The following is a 16,596-nucleotide window of genomic DNA, read 5'->3' as shown; positions in this document are numbered from 1 at the left end:
GTGTTTATAATCTGAACTACGTTGGATCATTAGCTGGTTTTCAAAGTGCATGTAGCTTCACATTTCTCAAGTTATGTTGATTTCCGGAGTGCAAGTGACTTCGTATTTTTTAAGTTAAATGTTCGCCCTGGTAACTTGAATTCGTGGATCAGCCACTCCACACAAATCATACACGAATTCTAGTACGAATTAAATGAAATGCAGGGACTTACGCTAGCTCGTTGTACAGGCTCACTGTAGCTCTGCTTGCGCTTGGGATGTTCTATGTATAAGTCCATGTTACTACTTGCTTGGATGTGCAGGCCTTGTGCTCCTTGCATCCCCCTCTGCATTTTTGACACGGCGAATGGTTGATCAAATAAGAGGAATCGACCTTGATGTTGTACCGGAGGACAGATAGTTACAAGGTTATATGGGTGTGCAGGATGTGTACCAGATCCCGTAGCACCGTCATGCTTCGCTAAAATATGGATTTGCATGTTTCAGATGATATCTCCAGAAGAAATAAGAGTTAAGGTCAGAGTTGCATAGGCGTGTAAGCTAAGAGAGCAGTGAAAGGATATCCAAACATCGTCGGAACAGTGCACAAGGGAGTGATGTGTGGATACCTAGTTCGGGCCGGCGTCACTACAAGAAATATGTCAACTTATGACCTTCTGTCAGTGACCCTCATAGAATTGGTCATAAATTTATGACCATTTTAGACCAATTGGTCAAAAGCTGTCTGGGGGCTCTAAACCCTAAACCATAACGACCATTTTGGTCAAAAAGGTCATAATGCCATTAGAGGAAATGGTCGTAAAGCGGGAAGCACTGTCCACTGCCTCACGCCTAGCTAATAACGACCAATATAACATGGTCACTACACTTGAGTTTGAATGAATTAGGATGATTAGGCAGCCACCTCACCAACCTCGCTTATGTGTCACTGTCTAGGTGTCATTTTTGTTTAAATGTTAATATTCAACAACAAACGGGGCACACACTGACATGCAGGACCCATTTGACAGGTGGGGCCGAGTGCTTAATTCGCCCAAAAAAGAGGCGCGAGGCGGGACTCGAACCCACGACCTCGCGCTTGCTTCGCTCGCTCTCTACCGCTGGGCTAGAGAGGGACAGTTGCTCAGGTATGGGAATTTATCTATACATTATATACAACTATGGCTCTCTCGTATCATTGACCTTCCGACCAGGTGGCATCGAACAGAGCAACACTGACAGGCGGGAACCATTTGACAGGTGGGTGAGCCACTGACAGGTGGGTGAGCGAGCATTTAATTCCCTAAAAAAATGTGCGCTTTAATTCCTATAAAATGTGCGCTAGCGGGGACTCGAACCCACGACCTGGCGCTCGCTCGCTCGTTCGGTACCACTGGGCTAGAGAGGGATTGTTGCTAATGTGTGGGTAATTTTCTATATACTATATAAAACCAGGGCTCTCTCGTATCAGTGACAAGTGGGGCCTTCCGACCAGGTGGCGGCGGGTGGCATCGAACAGAGCAACACTTAGCGTTTTTCTAGGTCTTCCAACCAGGTGGCGGCGGGCTGCGGCGGAAGCAACCAACAAGGGTCGCTCGGATGAGGGCGGGGCCGGTGGGCGGCGGCCGGCGGGCGGGGCCGGCGGCCGAAGCAACCAGTAGGGGCCGCTCGCCTTGCCCACGACCTCGCTGCAGGTGACCTCGCCCATGGCCTCGTGGCAGAAGCAACCAGCAGGGGCGGAGGCGGGGGCGGGGCGGGGCCCACGACAGGAACGGCGACCTCGCCGCTCGCGTCGCCCACGCATGGGGGAGTCGCCGCCGCCGAGCATGGGGGAGTTGCCACCGCCGCAAGCAGACCTCACCCACGTATGCACCCCTCTCCTTGCCCCCTCCTCTTCCCCCTCTCCTCTCTGTTGATGTCAATGATTTGATGTAGATTTGTTAGGAGAATCTCCACACACACATAGAGTGATTTGATGTAGGTTTGTTGTAAGCTTGGAAAAATCTCTTGGAAATGTCATTGATGAATTTGGTAGAAATTGTGAAGAGAATTTCTGTTGATGAAATTATTAGGAGAATTGTTGTTGATGAAATTGTTAAGAATTCTTTTGGAATTCAGTTAATTGTTACTGGTAAATTATGTTGTCAGCAATCAATAGAACATAGCTCGAGTTGGTCTTTCCCTGAAACATGATCCTGGGGTTGATGTAGTTTTGATGTTACACCTCTGAAATTTCAGCCTCAAATCTGTGAAAGGACCTAAATATTGATGTAGATTAGATGTAAACTAGGAAAACTCTCATTGATGTAGATTTGATGCAATCTTGGAAATGGCATTCATGTAAATTGACAGTGGTGTTATTGTTGGTGGTTTAACCAAAATAGTTCTTAGTGGCAACATATATTGTTATTGTTGGTTGTTTAACCACCTCTGTTTTTTGTGAACCATCATGTTTTAGTTAGCTTTTCTTTTCTCCCATGTGAAATCTGTATTTCCATTTGAACTACTTTTTATTGCTCCCATGTGAAATCAGTAAACCATGTGAACTGGACTAAACTAGTGAGAAATTGGAAATAGCTAAATGTTGTGCTTAGGCAGTTAGCATATAAACTTGGGTGCCTACCTTATTTTATGGAATTTTAGCTTCCATTACTTCCATCCATTTTCATTAATTAATGTTGATGCACTTAGATTGATTTGCTAAGTTGCAACAATTTGTTGTCTTTGGCAGATGGACAGAAGTTGGATTAGAGAAGGAGTTAGAAAGTTTTCGAAAGAACATATGAAAGGAGTTGATGATTTCATGGCATTTGTTCGGGCAAATTTTGCCAACGATGCTCACATTCTTTGCCCATGTTGTGAATGCCTCAACCATCCAAGAATGGCTCAAGGAAGAGTGGAAGATCATCTGCTTCTTAATGGGATGTCCAGCACATATGATAGATGGATATATCATGGAGAACCTTTAGACAGATAACCTCAACATTTTGAAGCTGATACAAAGGCCCCTCATATGATGGGTGGTTGTGATGCTGGCATTGATTTCATGGAAAAGGTTTTGCGAGATAATGCTGTTTTGGAGGAAGAGGATGGGCATGAAGATGATAGGATTCCTGACCTATTGAAGGATTTGTATGATGCTGAAGATCGTGCTGATGGACAGAAATCGTTGTTTGCTGAGGTGTTAGAGGAGGCGAAGCGCGCAGCTCATGAAGGGGGTAAATTTTCAAGATTTACCTTCACCGTGAAGTTACTCCACATCAAGTCTTTCTACCGGATTAGCAATGCCGCATTCAACGCAATACTCCATCTTTTGAGCTTGCAATTCCCTAATAGTTGTGTTCCCAGATCTTATGATGAAGCATTGAGCATAATCCGCAGGCTGGGGTTAGGTTATGTGTCAATACATGTGTGCCCAAATAACTGTGTCTTATTTCGGAAGGATTTAGCAAAGCATGACAACTGTCCAAAATGCAATGCATCTAGGTGGAAAGATGCTGATGGGAAGAAGTCAATATCGGAGAAGGTACTGAGGCACTTTCCCTTGATACCAAGCCTGCAGCGGATGTTCATCTCGAAGAAATCATCGCGTGAGGTACAGTGGCACAAGCTGAAGCGGCAACCTATGGACAATGAGCTGAGCCATCCAGCGGATGGAGAGGCATGGAAAGAGTTTGACCGTATATATTTTGATTTTGCTGCAGATCCAAGGAACATAAAACTTGGCATTGCCACAGATGGGTTTAATCCATTTGGGAACATGAGCACGTCTTATAGCATGTGGCCAGTTTTTGTGGTGCCGTACAACCTGCCACCATGGGCATGCATGGATCAGTCCAACTTCATGATGTCATTGCTTATCCCGGGTCCAGATTCTCTAGGAAAGGATTTTGATGTCTTTATGGAGCCCCTCGTAGAAGAACTGCTCCAGCTCTGGACTGGTGTACCTACATACGATGCCTTGAGTCCGGAAGAAAAGTTCAATCTACGTGCTGCGATCATATGGTCCATCCATGATTTCCCGGCTCTGCACACTCTGTCTGGGAGGATCACAGCGGGTTATCAGGCTTGTGTCCATTGTGACAAAGACCCTTGCTCAAAGAGAATAAGGAGCAAGATATGCTATATTGGGCACCGCTGCTTTCTTCCCCGAAACCATCGCTGGCGAAGAAGCAAAGATTTTAATGGTGAGAATGAAACCCGTGACAAGCCAGCTGAATTCACTAAAGAAGAGCTGGAGCAGCAACTTGAAAAGGTGAAAGATGTGAGACCAGGAAAGCTGGCGAAGAAAAGAAAGCGTGAGGAAGGTCAATGTTGGGACCGGAGGTCTTGTTTGTGGGACCTGCCATACTGGGCTGATCTGAAATTAAGGCATAATCTCGATGTAATGCACATTGAGAAAAACATATGCGAGAATCTGCTAGGGACGTTTCTGAACATTGAAGGGAAGAAAAAGGACACGGTTAGTTCTAGGCTTGATTTGGAGGACATGGGCATAAGAGAAGATTTGCATCTATAGCACAATGAAGATGAAGATTCATTTGAAATTCCACGAGCATGGTATACAATGAATAAAGAACAAAAGCTTGCATTCTGTGAATTCCTAAGAGCGGTGAAATTTCCAGATGGTTATGCTGCTAACCTAGCAAAGTGTGTTACTTCTGATGGATTCAAGCTTTCAGTACTGAAAACCCATGATTGTCACATCCTCCTCCAAAGGATTTTACCGGCGGGCCTCTGAGGAATCATGCACAAGGATATATATGAAGCGGTTGCTGAGCTGGGAAATTTCTTTAGAGAACTGTGCTGCAAAACCCTCAAGTTAACTATCTTGGAAAGACTTAAAAAAGAAATCCCAACTATTCTTTGCAAGCTCGAGAAGATTTTCCCTCCAGCTTTCTTCACCGTGATGGTCCATTTGGCGGTGCACTTACCCAAAGAGGCAATGCTTAGAGGCCCTGTGCAATACGGTTGGATGTACCCAATCGAAAGAAGGCTGCTTACTTGTAAGCGTTATGTGCGAAACACGGCAAGACCTGAAGGTTCTATTGCTGAAGCATATGTCGTTGACGAGTGCTTGACTTTTTGCTCTAGATACTTTGGTGATGTGGAAACAAGATGGAACCGGCCGGGCAGAAATAGAGAGCGGTCTGATTCGCAAAGTGGTGATGTCTCTATTTTCAACCATGGTGTGAACTTTCTTGGAGCGTCACAATACTTGGAGGCTGGTGATGAGTATGACAAGATGGTTTTGTTTGTGCTCAGCAATTGCGCCGAGGTTCTACCATATATCGAGTACGTTATATCTTGTGCACTCATTATATGTATATATTTTTTGCTTGGGTTGGCACCAGCCTAATGTTTTAATTCACATGTTTTGTTGGCATTGTAGGAAATGCAAGGAAGAGTTAAATCAGATAGAAAGCAATATCAATGTTGATAAAAGGGTTGCGAAGGTGTTTGCTGAGTGGTTTAAGAATCATGTGAGATCTTTAGCCACATGTTTTATGTTTTCTGTGTTATTCACCCATTGTTAAATACCATTGTTTGCTAAATGGTTTATTTGTGAAGATTGGAAAGTTGCATGAGGAGAAGAAGGTCAGTGATGATCTATTTGCTTTGGCATGCTTACCGGATAAGCGAGTGAGAGTGTATTCAGCATGCATTGCTGAGGTGTCCGGTACCACACCGTTGACCGCGAGGAAAAAAGGAAGACACAGAATAGTGGAATCGTCACTGAGGGGTCACATGATGGTGAGATCATTGACTTCTATGGTCAGTTGAGAAGCATCGTAGAGTTGCAGTACAACTCTAGTGGAGGCATCCATCGCTCGGTTGGCTTATTTTCCTGTGACTGGTTTGAGCTTGGTAGCAAGAAGAGGAGAGACTCTTTTGTCAAATATGATGGCCACTTCAAAAGCATCAACACTGCAAGGTGCTGGTATAAGAGTGATCCCTTTATTCTAACAACACAAGCAACAATGGTGTTTTATCTGCCAGACACTCTTTTGCACGGAAAATGGCGAGTTGTGCAAAACTTTCAGCACAGACACTTGTGGAGTGTGACTGAAACTGAAGTGGAAAAGGGCCCCGGTGATGGTGGACTAACATACCAAGATGATGACTCTACGAAAGTTCCGTTGCAAGCTGATGATGACTCTATGGAAGTTCCGGTGCAAAGCAGAGTGCGAAGGGACCGGGAACGTGTGATCATTGGTGCTGCAATAGTTGAAGGCATCAAGAAAAGAAGAAAGGTGGTAGAGGATGGACATGAAAGCGAGGATGAGGAAAACCGGACTGATCATACTATGCTGCAATATTGTAGTGATGATGAGGAAAACAGGAGTGGGCATAGAGTTCCTTGTTTTCGTATCGACGACGATGAGTAGCGAATGGACATGAAGGTAAATTTGGTCTCCTTGGTGATCCTTTTAACTCTCTGTAGTTTTCCTTCTTGTGCACATGCATGGTGATCCCGATGTACTACAATTATCTCCAGGTAGCAAAATGCTTGAAGATCTTGATGGTTGTAGTGGTGTGATCCAGATTGCTGTAGTGGTGTGGTCTTATAGCATGGAGCTGATGGCAAAATGAAGTTGTACTCAGAATGTTGTCAAAATGTTGTCCTGTAATGCAAAAGATTGCAAAATGATCATTTAGATATTGGTGATCATTTATTTCAAGTTTTGGTGATCATACAGAATGTTGTCTAGTAGTTTTTGTGATCATGTAGTAGTTTTTTTGAACTGAAGTGGATGATGTCTGGTTTTGCTTCAACTGAATTTTAATTGAATTTTGCTTCAACTGAACCCATTTCATTGTGAGCAAAAAGATATGCGCCAGCGGGGACTCGAACCCACGACCATACGCTTGTTTCACTATGTTTCTACCACTGGGCTAGGGAGGCTGTTGGTTTTGTACTCTATGCCAACCCTTTTGCCTATATCAAACTAGTCAAGTATCAAGCACACACCTCACTGACAAGTGGGCCACTCGACCCACTCACTAACAAGTGGGCCATTTTGCTATTGTACCAAAGCTACCAAAAATATGCGCGTGACCATTAAATATGCACGCGCGGGGGCTCGAACCCACGACCGTGCGCTTAGTTCACTTGGTTTCTACCACTGGGCTAGGAAGAGGTTGTTGGTTTTGTACTCTATGCCCACCCTTTTCAATGTATCAAACAACTCGCTGACAATTGGGCCCGCTCCTCCTCCTATCCACTCTTTTCCCCACTCCCCCTCTCCACTCCTCCTATCCACTCGACCCGCTCCTGCTCTCCGCCGCCACCGGCTTCTTCCTCTCCCACCGCCGCCGCCAGCTTCTTTCTCTTCGTCGCCGACTCTCCGTCGCCGTGGGTATGAATCCGCTTCCTCTTCCTCTTCCTATCTACTGTTATGATAGATTAGGGTTCTTGCCGCCGGATTAGGGTTTGATTAGGATGTTTTTAGGGTGACGGCGACGCCTCCCCGGCGCGTCTGCTAGTCCGACGCCTCCCGCGCAGCTTGCCCTACGCCGCCGGCGACCACTTCTTCTCGGACTCCACCGCGGTAAGCCATCCGCTTCATATCCTCTCTCCTTTCTCTTCTGCTCTAGGGTTTGAGAATCTAGGATTTGTTATGCATACTAGGCATCTATTGGTGGATTTAGGCATATTGTTCTTGGTGGATTTAGTATGCTCTGTTGGTGGATCTAGTGTGGTTGAATTGCTGTTTGATTACTATGTTGTTGCTGTTGGTAGTCACCTGACAGCAATTAACTGTTGCTGTGGTAGGTAGTGTGGTAGACATGCTGTTCTGTTGCTGTTGAATTCTGTGGTTAATTAACTGAATTAACCGAATTCGGTTGCTGTTGAATTCTATGGTGAACATGCTGTTATTGTTGCCAGAACATGCTGTTGAATTCTGTTGCTGTTGAATTCTGTGGTTGAACAAGCTGTTGTGGTTATTCTTGTTGACAAGTCTTGTGCTGCAGTGGGATTCATGCATATGCAGGTGTAGTGACCTGCATGAATATGGGCAGAAGTTTAATTTACAATGCTGCTTGTTTCCTATTTCTGTCTAGTCATGTTGTTTAATTTACTATTGCTTGTTTCCTATTGCTTGTTTAGAGTAGAAGTGAGATGGCTGGCTTGGAAGGTTTTGAGTTCTTCGAGTTCATAATTGAGAAATCTTGCAGTAGGCAGGTATATTTATCATCACTCATTTCTTTATCATCACTCTGCTGTCTAGTGCTTGATTGCCACAATTAACCACTGCTTGACCCTCGCTGCAGAGGCTGCCTGACAAGTTTGCGAAGATGCTCGCGGGCCGTGAGCCCCACAAAGTGAAGCTGCGGGAGGCCGACAGCGGGCTTCACAGGCTGTGGAAAGTGTTGGTGGTGTCTGATGGTGAAGGCCACATGCACCTAGGGCCCGGCTGGGAGCATTTCGCCCGCGCCCATGAGCTACAGCTCGGGTACTTCCTTGTCTTCCGCTACGACGGCAACGCCATGTTTACCGTGAAGATGTTCGACAACACCATGTGCCGCATGTTCTACCAGCACGACAACGATACCAGTAAGCTCTCTGCCTCTCTTCTTCCTGTCCTTTTGGCTTCCTCTACCTGCACGATGACAACACCATGTTCACACTTTGTTGCATTTGGCCAGGCAATGGGAGCAGCAGCGGGGATGACGAGGAGCAGAGCGGGGATGACGACGAGGAGTAGAGCGGGGATGACGAGGAGCAGAGCGGGGATGACGAGGAGCAGCCTATTCTGGCTGACGACGAACATGCTATGGTGGTGGCTGACGACGACCCTGCTATGTTGGTGGTGGATTACGACCTTGCTATGGTGGTGGCGGACGACGACCTTGCTATGGTGGTGGCGGACGACGACCTCGCGATGGTGGTGGCGGACGACGACCTCGCGATGGTGGTGGTGGACGACGACCTCGCGATGGTGGCGGCGCCTGCAATCCCACAGCTTGGCGACAGGACCATGCCAATTGTGGTAGAGGAGTACATCCGCGTTGGGATTCGCCACTCTGAGCGCATCAGGTTGATGAAGGAGAAGAAGGAGGAGTGAAGGTGTTAAGAAGGTGTTCATCATGTTAGGTTTAAGCTTGTTAGTGTAATATGAACATGTCAATGTTAAGCATGTCAGGTTTAATTTTGTGCATGCTCATGGATGCTGTATGACAGTGTCATCTAAACAAGTCATTTTTTAACAATGATTATTCAGTTTGGTAATTGATGGGAATTGAAATTTTTTATGCATGCTCATGGATGAAAGATAAAATTATGGGTTTTTGTGCAAGCTCATGTATGAAACAATATAAGTTTCATTTTTTGAATGCTAAAAACATGACTCAAACCCTAGCCACGGAAGACCGCCGTGACTAAATCCGCCGGTTTTTGAAAACACCGTACAAATTCAAAGGGTGTGTCTAGGGCACATCTAGATGTGCTCTAGTTATTGCACATCTAAGTGAGTGAATCAAGCATAAAGAGAAAAGAAAAAAGAAAAAGGAAAATATCCACACGAATCTCGACGTAAGATCAATGCCATAGGACTTAGATGTGCAATACTTATGACACATCTAGATGTGCTTTAGCAAAACTGAAATTCAAAAACCGTTTTTCATTTTTTGAATGCAAAAGACATGCGTTTTTCGTGAAGCGGCTACAAGGAGGGGCACCCCAAACGGCGCCATTCCATGTCTATCTCAAAGTAGACCCTATTTTACGGACGGTTGCCAAAAAGCATGCATTTCCGACCCTCGTAGCTACTCCCGGCAATTCGGACCACCTTCGGCCGATTCAGCTGGAACCGGCTGGAATTTGAACTACGGGTCCTCCATAGCTTGCCCGTTATTTTCACTAAAAATGCTTTTTAGCTTCACAGGTAGGCATCCCATCACAGAATCTACAACAGATTTACACGGCTCAAACCCTAGCCACGGACGGTCGCCGCGACGAAATCGGCCGGTTTTTGAAAACACCGTAAAAAATTCAAAAAAATCAAAAAAAATGGGAGACCTCCGCGTCACATCATCAAATGTGGCCTACCAACTAGCAAAAATACTAAAATTGCAATACCGGCATTTTCTTGAAAAAGTGTTCTCAAAAACGACCTACCACGAATGAAGATTCATGGCTTTCAAGCCAAACTAGCAATGATATGGCCGCATCCTTTGAACAGTTTCTGATAATATGCCCAAATTGGGCGCATGCCTCCGTCTTGTGATGGCAAACAATGTTGCCAAAGCGAGGTTCCAACTTGTTTAACAAAAAAAACCGTTTTTCATTTCTTGAATGCAAAAGACATGCGTTTTTCGTGAAGCGGCTACAAGGAGGGGCACCCCAAACGGCGCCATTCCATGTCTATCTCAAAGTAGACCCTATTTTACGGACGGTCACCAAAAAGCATGCATTTCCAACCCTCGTAGCTACTCCCGGCAATTCGGACCACCTTCGGCCGATTCAGCTGGAACCGGCTGGAATTTGAACTGCGGGTCCTCCATAGCTTGCCCGTTATTTTCACTAAAAATGCTTTTTAGCTTCACAGGTAGGCATTCCATCACAGAATCGACAACAGATTTGCACGGCTCAAACCCTAGCCACGGACGGTCGCTGCGACGAAATCGGCCGGTTTTTGAAAACACCGTAAAAAATTAAAAAAAACAAAAAAATGGGAGACCTCCGCGTCACATCATCAAATGTGGCCTACCAACTAGCAAAAATACTAAACTTGCAATACCGGCATTTTCTTGAAAAAGTGTTCTCAAAAACGACCTACCACGAACGAAGATTCATGGCTTTCAAGCCAAACTAGCAATGATATGGCCGCATCCGTTGAATAGTTTCTGATAATATGCCCAAATTGGGCGCATGCCTCCGTCTTGTGATGGCAAACAATGTTGCCAAAGCGAGGTTCCAACTTGTTTAACAAAAAAAACCGTTTTTCATTTCTTGAATGCAAAAGACATGCGTTTTTCGTGAAGCGGCTACAAGGAGGGGCACCCCAAACGGCGCCATTCCATGTCTATCTCAAAGTAGACCCTATTTTATGGACGGTCGCCAAAAAGCATGCATTTACGACCCTCGTAGCTACTCCCGGCAATTCGGACCACCTTCGGCCGATTCAGCTGGAACCGGCTGGAATTTGAACTGCGGGTCCTCCATAGCTTGCCCGTTATTTTCACTAAAAATGCTTTTTAGCTTCACAGGTAGGCATTCCATCACATAATCGACAACAGATTTACACGGCTCAAACCCTAGCCACGGACGGTCGCCGCGACGAAATCGGCCGGTTTTTGAAAACACCGTAAAAAATTAAAAAAAACAAAAAAAATGGGAGACCTCCGCGTCACATCATCAAATGTGGCCTACCAACTAGCAAAAATACTAAACTTGCAATACCGGTGTTTTCTTGAAAAAGTGTTCTCAAAAACGACCTACCACGAACGAAGATTCATGGCTTTCAAGCCAAACTAGCAATGATATGGCCGCATCCGTTGAATAGTTTCTGATAATATGCCCAAATTGGGCGCATGCCTCCATCTTGTGATGGCAAACAATGTTGCCAAAGCGAGGTTCCAACTTGTTTAACAAAAAAAATCGTTTTTCATTTCTTGAATGCAAAAGACATGCGTTTTTCATGAAGCGGCTACAAGGAGGGGCACCCCAAACGGCGCCATTCCATGTCTATCTCAAAGTAGACCCTATTTTACGGACGGTCGCCAAAAAGCATGCATTTCCGACCCTCGTAGATACTCCCAGCAATTCGGACCACCCTCGGCCGATTCAGCTGGAACCGGCTGGAATTTGAACTGCGGGTCCTCCATAGCTTGCCCGTTATTTTCACTAAAAATGCTTTTTAGCTTCACAGGTAGGCATTCCATGACAGAATCGACAACAGATTTGCACGGCTCAAACCCTAGCCACGGACGGTCGCCGCGACGAAATCGGCCGGTTTTTGAAAACACCGTAAAAAATTCAAAAAGAATCAAAAAAATGGGAGACCTCCACGTCACATCATCAAATGTGGCCTACCATCTAGCAAAAATACTAAACTTGCAATACCGGCGTTTTCTTGAAAAAGTGTTCTCAAAAACGACCTACCATGAACGAAGATTCATGGCTTTCAAGCCAAACTAACAATGATATGGCCGCATCCGTTGAATAGTTTCTGATAATATGCCCAAATTGGGCGCATGCCTCCGTCTTGTGATGGCAAACAATGTTGCCAAAGCGAGGTTCCAACTTGTTTAACAAAAAAACCGTTTTTCGTTTCTTGAATGCAAAAGACATGCGTTTTTCGTGAAGCGGCTACAAGGAGCGGCACCCCAAACAGCGCCATTCCATGTCTATCTCAAAGTAGACCCTATTTTACGGACGGTCGCCAAAAAGCATGCATTTCCGACCCTCGTAGCTACTCCCGGCAATTCGGACCACCTTCGGCCGATTCAGCTGGAAGCGGCTGGAATTTGAACTGCGGGTCCTCCATAGCTTGCCCGTTATTTTCACTAAAAATGCTTTTTAGCTTCACAGGTAGGCATTCCATCACAAAATCAACAACAGATTTGCACGGCTCAAACCCTAGCCACGGACGGTCGCCGCGACGAAATCGGCTGGTTTTTGAAAACACCGTAAAAAATGCAAAAAAAATCAAAAAAATGGGAGACCTCCGCGTCACATCATCAAATGTGGCCTACCAACTAGCAAAAATACTAAACTTGCAATACCGGCATTTTCTTGAGCTACTCGGTATGATTTTAACCATGATTTCTACAAAGTTTACAACAAAACCCTATTTTTTTCTACACCCAAACCCATAAGGATTTCCCTCCTACACCAAAAGTTTCCCTCCACCAAAATTTCCCTCTCCCAAAATTTCCCTCCACTCCTCTCCCACTACCAGGCAGGACCCACCACTCCCTCTCCCACTAACACGCGGGATCCCCTCCCCTCCCCTCCCAAAATTTCCCCATTCCCCTCCCCTCTCCCCGACGAACCCTAGCTTCTCCCTCCATTCCCCACCTCCCTGCTCCGCGCCACCCCGCTCCCCACCCTAGCGTCGCCCCTCCTCTGCTCCGCCCCGCACCTCCCTGCTCCGTGCCGCCCCGCTCCCACTCCCTCCCCTCCTCCGTGCCGCGGACTACATCGACGACGACGGCGGCCACGTCGACTATATCAACGACGACGGCGGCTACATCGACGACGGCGCGATCGACGACGACCACCGCTGCATCGTCAACATCATCTCCCCCTAGTTACTTCTCCCCTTGATCCATCTCCCCTCCTCTTATGGATCCACCTCCCCTCTGGTGGATCCATCTCCCCTCTAGTAGATCCCCCTCATGGGTTAGCATATTCTAGGGTTAGGATCTCCTGGTGGTTCGGTAGGTCCTCTGGTGGTTCTTGGGGTTAGGGTTCATGTTTATTGTTGCGTGGGGATGATCTCCCTCTAGTTGATGGGGTTAGGGTTAGGGTTCATGGGTCAGGGTTAGGGTTCATGGGGTTAGGGTTAGGACCTCCTGGTGGTTCATTTGGTCCGATTCATGGTTTAGGGTTCATGATTTTAGGGATGGGGATGGATGGGGAAGTGGATGATTTTAGGGGATGAGGAAGTGGATGATGTCTGGTTGATGGTGCTTGTATCAGTACTTGCTTGTGTATGGTTCAATTACTCAGCTAGCACAGATGGTGAATTAGGTTTCCAACAGCACTTCGAAAAGAAGCTACTTGCTTCCTTGTTTGTATCAATAGTACTTTCTTGTTTGTTGCCCTTCAATTTCCTTCCTTGTTTGCTTGTTACTGTCAGTAGCACTATGCTTGTTTCTATCAGTAGCACTTTCCATGCTTGCTTGCTTGTATTATGCACTTTGCTTGCTTGCAACTTGGGTTAGTATGAACATGTACTTGATTGCTTGTAGCACTTTGCTATCAGTAACACTAATGGGGTTTGTAGCAGTGTTCTTCTTTCATGATATGTGCATGAAGCTTGTGTTCTTCTTTCCAGTGAACACGAGAATGCTTAGTACTTATTGTGGTATTGGAATTCCTGGTGTGTTAAGGCAGTATGACTAGTTTTAATATATACTAGATTGGTGCTAGATAATTTTGATTGCTGTAATATACAAGGTTGATTCTAATTGTCAAAATGTCTTAACTTGTGTCATCTAGTCTGTAGCCATTTTTGGTGTGTAGAGACAACATAATCAATAGTTGAGTATAGTTTTTTCATCTGCTTTTGTACTGCTGCAAGTATAGTTGTTTCATGCTTTACCAGTGGCAACATCTAGTTGTTTTGAAGGTCCTCATGATATACTCGTCTAGCTTCCTGTCAGACTGTCTAAGCATGTGTACATGACACCAATTCACTAGTTCATGTTGCTTGCTTGCTAGCATACATGTTGCTTGCTGGATACATGCTTAATTAGGGTTTCCATCAGCATTACATGCTTGTATCACTAGCACTTGGAGAAGAATCTACTTGCTTGCTTATTAATTAGGGTTTGTATCAATAGTACTTGCTTCCTTCTCTTCATTTTCCTTCATTGCTTGCTTGTTTCTATCAGTGGCACTTTGCTTGCTTGTTTCTATCAGTAGCACTTTGCTTGCTTGCTTGTATTAGTAGCACTTATGCACTTTGCCTACTTGCTCCTAGTGTACATGCATGCTTGTTTGGTGCACTTACATGTTTTGTTAATTAATAACACTAGATCACTGTATTATTTATCCATCAAGTTTGTTTCACATGTATTACATGTATGTGAATGATGGTCCAAATGCTTTCCTTTATTGATACAAGTGCATCATTTTACTTTATCCCTGTTGTATCTGATTGTTGTTTATTCTATTTTGCAAGCACCACCTCAAGATCATCCATGGCAAGGAGGACAAGGTCAAGCATGAGGCCAACCGTTGGTATGCAACTTGCTCCTTGTGGCCAGTTTCATAAAATCTCTGTCTTAATATGCTAAGTGAAATGTATTGCTGCAATCTGAATAAGCTGGCTTAATTGTGCCTGTGTGTTGTTAGTCTTCCTTACCTGAATAACTAGGATTAAATGATAATAAAATTTCATAAGATATGTTTGGCTGCCTGTCCATGCATTCCAAACATTCACCTAATAGTTATGTTTCCTTTATCATGCAAAGAAGAGCCTCTCACCGAGTACGAGAAGGTTAGGGCTAGAAATATCATGAGGAACAATCGGATGTTCCAGTCCCTTGGCATCGGTGCAATAGCGTCGATGATTAGGAAAACAAATGGTGTACAAGAAGGTAGAAGTGATGAGGTTCAAGAGGGTAGTGGAGTTATCAATGATGACCCAGAGTACAATCCTAAGGAGGATGAAGTTATTGATGGAGAGGAAGTGGATGATGTTGTAGTCAACAAGATTGTTAAGGTGCAAACTCTGTCTTGCTTGGAGGGTTGGGGTTCTGTTATTCTATGTTATTCCTTGTGCTCACATATTTCTCTTGTGATCTAATGCTTTTTTCCGTGCTGTTTATACGAGGCACTGAAGGAATCTAGGACGAAGAGGCCTGGTGTTAAGAAGATAGTCAGCAAGAAGCACAAGAGCTCAGAAACATCTCCTGCAATGCCTCCAGGAAGGGTGATGGCCCCAGCTCCAGGACAAAAAAAGAGGATCCTGGAACCTGATGAACCTGCCCTTGATAGAGTCACAAGGCAGAAAGCAAGGATGGCGACTACGACGGACCATCAGGAAAGTATGCTGCGCATGGACTCTCAGACCTCGGTGCAAACGGGTGATGAGTTGTCGCCCATGGATGAAGGAACCACTCTCAACATGGATGGAAATGGCACTGTCTGCCTAGATGAAGCAGGAACCATCTGCATTGATGAAGCAGGCACTGTCCACACAGACCTCAGCCCTATTGCACCTTCTATTGACAGGAACGCTGTCATCAATGAAGAAGAACAGCAGCTTGTGCTTCGATCAGGCAAGTTGACCTTTGCAATGCTATCTTTTACTAGTGCATTTTCCAAATGGAATGATCATGTATGCTTTTGTTGATTCCTGCATTTGTCGATTTCTATTCTAATTTATGAGTTCAGTTTCATTTTCAGATGCAATGACTCCCAAGACTAGACTTAGAAAGGGCAAAGGGCTAGAGAGGATCACCAAGTCGCTTGGTAGCAAGTGTTGGGGAACGTAGTAATTTCAAAAAAAATTCCTACGCACACGCAAGATCATGGTGATGCATAGCAACGAGGGGAGGGTATGATCTACGTACCCTTGTAGATCGCAACGGAAGCGTTGACACAACGTAAAGTAGTCGTACGTCTTCCCGATCCGACCGATCCAAGCACCGTTACTCCGGCACCTCCGAGTTCTTAGCACACGTACAGCTCGATGACGATCCCCGGGCTCCGATCCAGCAAAGCATCGGGGAAGAGTTCTGTCAGCACGACGGCGTGGTGATGATCTTGATGTTCTACCGACGCAGGGCTTCGCCTAAGCACTACAACGATATGATCGAGGTGGAATATGGTGGCAGGGGGCACCGCACACGGCTAAGGAACGATCTCAATGATCAACTTGTGTGTCTAGAGGTGCCCCCTGCCCCCGTATATAAAGGATCCAAGGGGGAGGGCTG

The sequence above is a fragment of the Triticum dicoccoides genome, chromosome 5A (genome assembly GCF_002162155.2).
Source record: "Triticum dicoccoides isolate Atlit2015 ecotype Zavitan chromosome 5A, WEW_v2.0, whole genome shotgun sequence".
NCBI classification, from domain to species: domain Eukaryota; kingdom Viridiplantae; phylum Streptophyta; class Magnoliopsida; order Poales; family Poaceae; genus Triticum; species Triticum dicoccoides.
The sequence above is the reverse complement of the archived record's forward strand: the minus strand, read 5'-3'. Positions refer to the sequence as shown.